The sequence below is a fragment of the Solea senegalensis genome, unplaced genomic scaffold (genome assembly GCF_019176455.1).
Source record: "Solea senegalensis isolate Sse05_10M unplaced genomic scaffold, IFAPA_SoseM_1 scf7180000015915, whole genome shotgun sequence".
Taxonomy (NCBI): Eukaryota; Metazoa; Chordata; class Actinopteri; order Pleuronectiformes; family Soleidae; genus Solea; species Solea senegalensis.
Window position 1 is genome coordinate 9971 of NW_025321505.1, and position 7071 is coordinate 17041.

The following is a 7071-nucleotide window of genomic DNA, read 5'->3' on the forward strand; positions in this document are numbered from 1 at the left end:
ACACCGTGACACAACCTCATGGTCAGTGATGACAAGTTTGGCAAAAAGCACAACAACAACAACAACAACAACAACAGGACTGCGACGCTGACGGGGCCAGAGTTCAGACTGAAACATTTAAAGCTCTGCTTGTTGTTTTACAGCCTGCTGCACAATCACAACACAAATTTGTCTCTGACACTTCACCTCCCATCAGTCACTGTATGAGCGCCCCCTACTGCTGAGAACCACACTGAGACACGCAAGAAAAAACGCATTTTAACCACTGGACAGAAAACTTCAGTTTAAGTTTCTACGATCTCTACGACGTCACATGATCACGTCTTTATGTCACTGTGACACAAACGTCTGTAAACCGCTCACTCTCCCACACACACACACACACACGCTCGCTCACTCTCCCACACCAAAGTCCACAGAGAAAACTGGTGATTGTAGCTGCTTCTCTTTATGTCCCTGTGAGAGTGAGACTCTGTGTGTGGGGCTGGTTCTCAGCAGCAGGGGGCGCTCACAGCAACGTCAGCATTGATTTTGAGTCAATGCATCACACAAGCACACTTTAAAAAAAAGAAGGGAACTATCACTTTAAGACATGGCTGCAGTGTGCGTGTGTGTGCGTCGCGTCGCGCGTCGCGTGCGCGTAAGCGATTGTGCGGCGTCGCGTGTGTAGCGTGTGCGCAGCGTGTGTGTGGCTAGAAACCTCCTCAGTCATCTGCAGCAGTGAGTTGATGGCAGCGTCCTTGTTTCCCTGCTGAGCGTCGAGCACAGTACGGACCACTTCCTGGTCCAGGTTGGGGAACATGTCCTGCAGAGCCTTGAGGTCGTCCTCGCTGCACGCCGGAACCTGGGCCCCGACGACCGGCAGGGCCCCGGGGACCGCCATGGGCACCATGGCCTGGTTATAGACTGTGGGCACTCCTGACGACACAGCACACGGCAGCGTCAGCGCTGATGCAGCACAAATCTGACATCCATAAAACTTTAAGTGTTTAAGTACGTGGTTTTCTACACAAACACAAAAACACAAACCAATGAGCTGTTGTGTGTGTGTGTGTGTGTGTGTGTGTGACCTGTGATGGGAGACATATCAACTCCTGCATACACAGGGGCATCAGGGCTGAGGCATCATTCCTGCAGGCAGAGACTGCAACACACACACACACACACACACACACACACACACACACACACACACACACCAGGTCAGGTTTAACCTCTGCATCACATCCAAACACCAGCAGAGGGCAGCACAGGGAGCCGTGTTGCATGTGAGCAAAGAAAGTAGAAAATATTCACATTGAAGAAGTTGAAAAATAACAGAAACTTTCAAATAAAACAGCACGACATTGAAACAAATCATGTATCAGAGCATTGTGTGTGTGTGGAAAAGCATTCAAATATTCATTTTTAGTTCATTCTTCAAACAAAGCAAATACCAGGGTTCCCACATATGAGTTGATGTCCAATTCAAGGACTTTTCAAGGACCTTCCAGGACCCTTTCCCTCAAATTCAAGGACAGAATGTCAGCAGGGGACTGTGCTCAGGTGTGACTCACAGTGAAGGACAGGACCAGGTTGATCATGCCCTCCTTGTCGTCGCCCTGCCGGCCGCTCAGGCTGAACCACTCGTCCACCACGCTGCCCTCCCGCAGTCGCTCAGGAACGGTGACGTGCGTCCACGCTATCCTGTCGTCCATGGAGAACGCCCTCTGGAGGGACATCAGGGAATTACATGTCAGACTGGCTCTGCCGTGTGATCATGTAGAAAGATACTGATCCGTGTTGAAAGCTCAAAGCTGGAAATGATCTTCTTTGTTAGAGCAAAGAAACCAGAGAATATTCACATTTAAGAAGCTGAAAAATGACAGAAACTGATTCATCGATCATCAAAATGATGAATTGTTTCAGTATCATTTCTACATTATTCAAACTTCTCTATAACACTCTGAACACACAACACAGTCACTTATGGTCTTGGTTGTTTTTTAAATGTGCTCTGGAAATAAAGTGGACTCGACGATTGTGTTAAAACAGTCATATTTTGGAAGGTGGTACAAACACCATTGTGTAAAACCAGTGGTGTTATGATGTTCCTATAAAGGGCTCTGCTTTATTTAAGCTCCTCCTCCTGCTGCTGCTGCTGCTGCTGCTGCCGCCACCGCCGCCGCTCACCTCATCAAAGATCTCCAGGTAGAAGGAGTCCACGCCGGGAGGAACCGTGCACTGGATCACTTTGTTCCACCGCGGGTTCTTGGCTCCGTTGTGAGCGGTCGGCGTCTCGTAGACGGCGTAGCCCAAACGGATCCTGCAGTACGGATCCATCCGGGTCATTCCGTAGTTTTTAGCCAGTTTAGCCTACACAGCAAAACCAACAAGAACACAGCTGAGTCATTCATTCGTTCATTCATTATCTACCACTTTATCATCCACATGAGGGATAGCTGTGGTCTTTTTGTTGTAAGGCAACAGTGCTAGCCACTACTCCACCATGTGGAGTAGTGGCTAGCCCCCCTCTCCACCATTGTTTTTGTTAGCAACTTTTAGCCACGTCACTTCCTGCCAGGAGTTGTGCAGCTTTACACAGCAGCAGAACTTTGACAGATAAACAGGTATCATGAGGTTCAAGGTTTCTAACCCTAACCCCAGAAGATCAGAGTCTACAGAGTCGGGGTTTGGTGTGGGAGAGTGAGCGGTTTACAAACTTTAGTTTCCTGTTGGAAAAGTCTGTCTAACAGTGAAATAAAGACGTGAACATGTGACATAGATATAGTAGACTCATCAATTTCATTAGGCGACATCTTGACATGTGTTTGATGCTCCAACAAACCACACGAGGCAGCAGTGTTTACCTGGACCACCGTGATGCTGAGTCGTCCCACGGTGCCGATGGAGCCTCCATACTGCAACTGCCTGGCTGCCTGAGCGTCCAACTGGACCTGCTGCTGCTGCTGAGTGGGAGTGATCCGCAGGAAATCCTGAGGAAGATCCCCGATGTACACCTGAACACGCACACACACACACACACACACACACACACACACACACACACACACACACACACACACACACACACACACACACACACACACACACACACACACACACACACACACACACACACACACAGGCCACCAGACTGAAAACATTTCCTGACACAGAAGATACTAAGTCATAGTTATGTGATACTAAGTCATGAATATGACATACTAAGTCATAGTTATGTGATACTATGTCAAAGTTGTGTGATACTAAGTCATGAATATGACATACTAAGTCATATTTATGAGATACTATGTCATAGTTGTGTGATACTAAGTCATAGTTGTGTGATACTAAGTCATGAATATGACATACTAAGTCATAGTTATGTGATACTATGTCAAAGTTATGTGATAATAAGTCATGAATATGACAAACTAAGTCATAGTTATGAGATACTATGTCAAAGTTATGTGATACTAGTCATGAATATGACATACTAAGTCATAGTTATGTGATGCCATGTCAAAGTTATGTGATAATAAGTGCATAGAACTATGACATACTAAGTCATATTTATGAGATACTATATCATGAATTGTGTGATACTAAGTCATGGTTATGTGATACTAAGTCATGAATATGACATACTAAGTCATAGTTATGTGATACTATGTCAAAGTTATGTGATAATAAGTCATGAATATGACATACTAAGTCATATTTATGAGATACTATGTCATAGTTGTGTGATACTAAGTCATAGTTGTGTGATACTAAGTCATGAATATGACATACTAAGTCATAGTTATGTGATACTATGTCAAAGTTATGTGATAATAAGTCATGAATATGACATACTAAGTCATATTTATGAGATACTATGATAACATAAGCTCAGATTCAGACATTATATCTTTTAGAGCTGAATAAAAACCGGGTAATTATCGTCAATAACCATCTAGAGTAGATGTTAAAGCTGTTTAAAGACGTCAAATCCGTGGCTAACATTAGCTTAGCGTCTCTGAAACCTCACTGTAAATAAACGAAGCTCGTGACGTCACTGTTGCAGGTGGCTCAATGTGTGTGTGTGTGTGTGTGTGTGTGTCGACGACAGTTAACACACTATCAACTATAAGAGAGAGTTAGTTGGTTGGTTGGTTAGTCAGTACACACACACACACAGTGTTGTTGTTGTTGTTGTTGTTTACCTGTCCTCGCTGAGTGCTGACGGTTGTCGCCATCTCGTCTCTTCACTGTTTGCTGGATTAGGATCAGATTACCGAGTGTTTTTAAATCCGTTTACTGAAACGAAACAAAACAACAACTACAGACTCTTCTTCTTCTGTTGCTACTGCTCACACCCACACAACCCGGAACTGTTCTACTTCTTCTTCTTCTGTCGTTTAATGGCGGTTGGCAGATAGTTTTGTGCGCATGACTGCCTCCTATTGGAGTGACAATTTTTATGTACCTGCCATCCATGCTACGGAAGCCCGTTTCCACCATAACCAGTGCATACCCAAGTCATAAATATGAGAAACTATAATTATGAAATACTATGTCAGAAATATGAGAAACTAAGTCATAAATATGAGATACTATAATTATGAAATACTATGTCAGAAATATGAGAAACTAAGTCATAAATATGAGATACTATAATTATGAGATACTAAGTCATAAATATGAGAAACTATAATTATGAAATACTATGTCATAATATGAGAAACTAAGTCATAAATATGAGAAACTATATCATGAAATACTATGTTATAAATATGAGATACTATATTATGAAATACTGTTATAAATATGAGAAACTAAGTCATAAATATGAGATACTATAATTATGAGATACTAAGTCATAAATATGAGATACTATAATTATGAGATACTAAGTCATAAATATGAGATACTATAAACGAGAAACTAAACCATAAATATGAGATACTATGTCATAAATATGAGACATCGATGACTTAGTATCTGATTAACTCCTCAGGAAAATACCATTTTATCATTGATTTCCACTCACACAACCAGTCACCCCTGGTGGATAACTGCTCCTTTCTGGGCTTGACTTTTCAAAGATGAGGACTCCAGGACGTTGACTGACAGCGAGGGGTCAGGTGTGACGGCCTCTGGGTCACATGACATTCTCATGACATTCTCATGAACACACAGGATTATGAACCGAGAACAAGACGAGCGGGAGAAGAGTGATTGTGCGAAACATTTGGCACCCGTTTATTCATGTTTTGTTTTTTTTAAGTTAACACAAACTAGATCACATTTTACCAAGATTTTCATTGCAGATATATCAATCAGAAGAAAACACATACACACACACACACACACACATGAATACTAAATATACTGTGACAAAAATCTCTGCTCTGTGGGTTTTTAACCAGTGATTCTCCACAAAAGACAAAGGACAAAATGCATCATGTGCTCGCAGTCATGAGTGTTGACAAGACCAAACTAAACCCCCCCACAAGTATACACGTATATATATATATATATATATATATATATATATATATATATAAGTGTATATGTATGTATGTATATATATAAGTATACATGTGTGTATATATTAACTCAACAGCTTGAATGCAAACTCCTCAAACTCAAGAACATCATCATCCATAGGCAGATTAGCTGCTCTATCTCTCTCTCTCTCACACACACACACACACACACACACACACACACAGAGACAGACAGACAGACAGACAGACAGACAGAGGGCAGGGCACTGGGAGGACTGCTACACATTTGACAAAAGATTTGAGTCTCTGATATTTACGTCACATGATCACGTCTTTATCTCTCTCACACTCACACACACACACACACACACACACACACACACACACACTCCTCTGCTGCCTATGCCATTTTCTCTCTGGACTTTGGTGTGGCAGAATGAGTGTGTGTATGTGGGAGAGTGAGATACAGATGTGACCATGTGACGTAGAAATCGTAGATTTAATCTGACATCGATTTTATAGCACAAGTCTTTTTGTTAAAGTGGATTTAGATATTCTAGATTTAAGACATAACATATATGACAATCACATTCATTTGTTTCCAACAATATTTAATGTTTGGTTTCCAGGTCAAAGATTCAGTGAGTCGTCGTCTCGTCACCTCGTACAAAAACACTGAACTTTCCCTTTAAAACAGATTCTCTTATGAGCTCATGTTCAAACATGCTCAGCTGCAGTCTTTCTTTCTAGCGCCCCCTGTCTGCCGTCGTCACAGAGCACAAACAAAAAAATCAATGCCAAACACAAGGTCAAAGGTGAAAGTGTCAGAGAAGCACAGGGGGGAGGGGGGAGTGGGGGGGGGAGGGGAGACAAGGACTGGACGATGAACTGTGACGCCACATCAACATGCTACGAGTCAAACAGGAAGAGATCTAGAAAACAAACAAAAAGAAAAAACACAACAGGGTGACACACCGAGGTTACACAACAATGGAACACGCCTGCCTTACACACACACCTGCACCTTGCGCACCCATAAGCTTGAGAGAGACAGAGAGAGAGACAGAGAGAGAGAATGACTCTCTGTGTGAGGAGCTGATAATGTAAACACTCAACAATCAGAGCCAAAGACATGTAACTACACACACACACACACACACACACACACACACACACACACACACACACACACACACACACACACACAGCAGGAGAGCAAGCGTAGTTATTGGACTTCACATTTTTGCTCAGTTCAGATAAATAATGAATCATGAATTAATAAATAGTTCCCCGACACACAGGGGAAGTATAAAACCTCTATAAAAATAGAAAAGGCATAAGAGTTTAAATATACATCTCAACAATTGTCTTGCTGCCGACTTCTTCTATTTAATAAAAACAAAAACACACACACACACACACACACACAATACTGTGGAAGTAGAAGCAGCTGACATGTGTGTGACATGAATATGCACGTTTTTAAATAACAGTGAATAACAGACGTATGTAGCAGCGGAGATTACTGCAGTGACTGAGGAGCGCCACCAAAGCATGCTGGGTAATGTCAACACGCGACTCCACCACACGCACG

At 42.5% G+C, this 7071-nt stretch overlaps 1 pseudogene; it reads right to left on the reverse strand.

Annotated features, from left to right (window-relative positions):
* Nucleotides 1-214: 214 nt before the first annotated feature.
* Nucleotides 215-4377, reverse strand: LOC122762658 (annotated as a pseudogene).
* Between the last annotated feature and the right edge of the window lie 2694 nt (nt 4378-7071).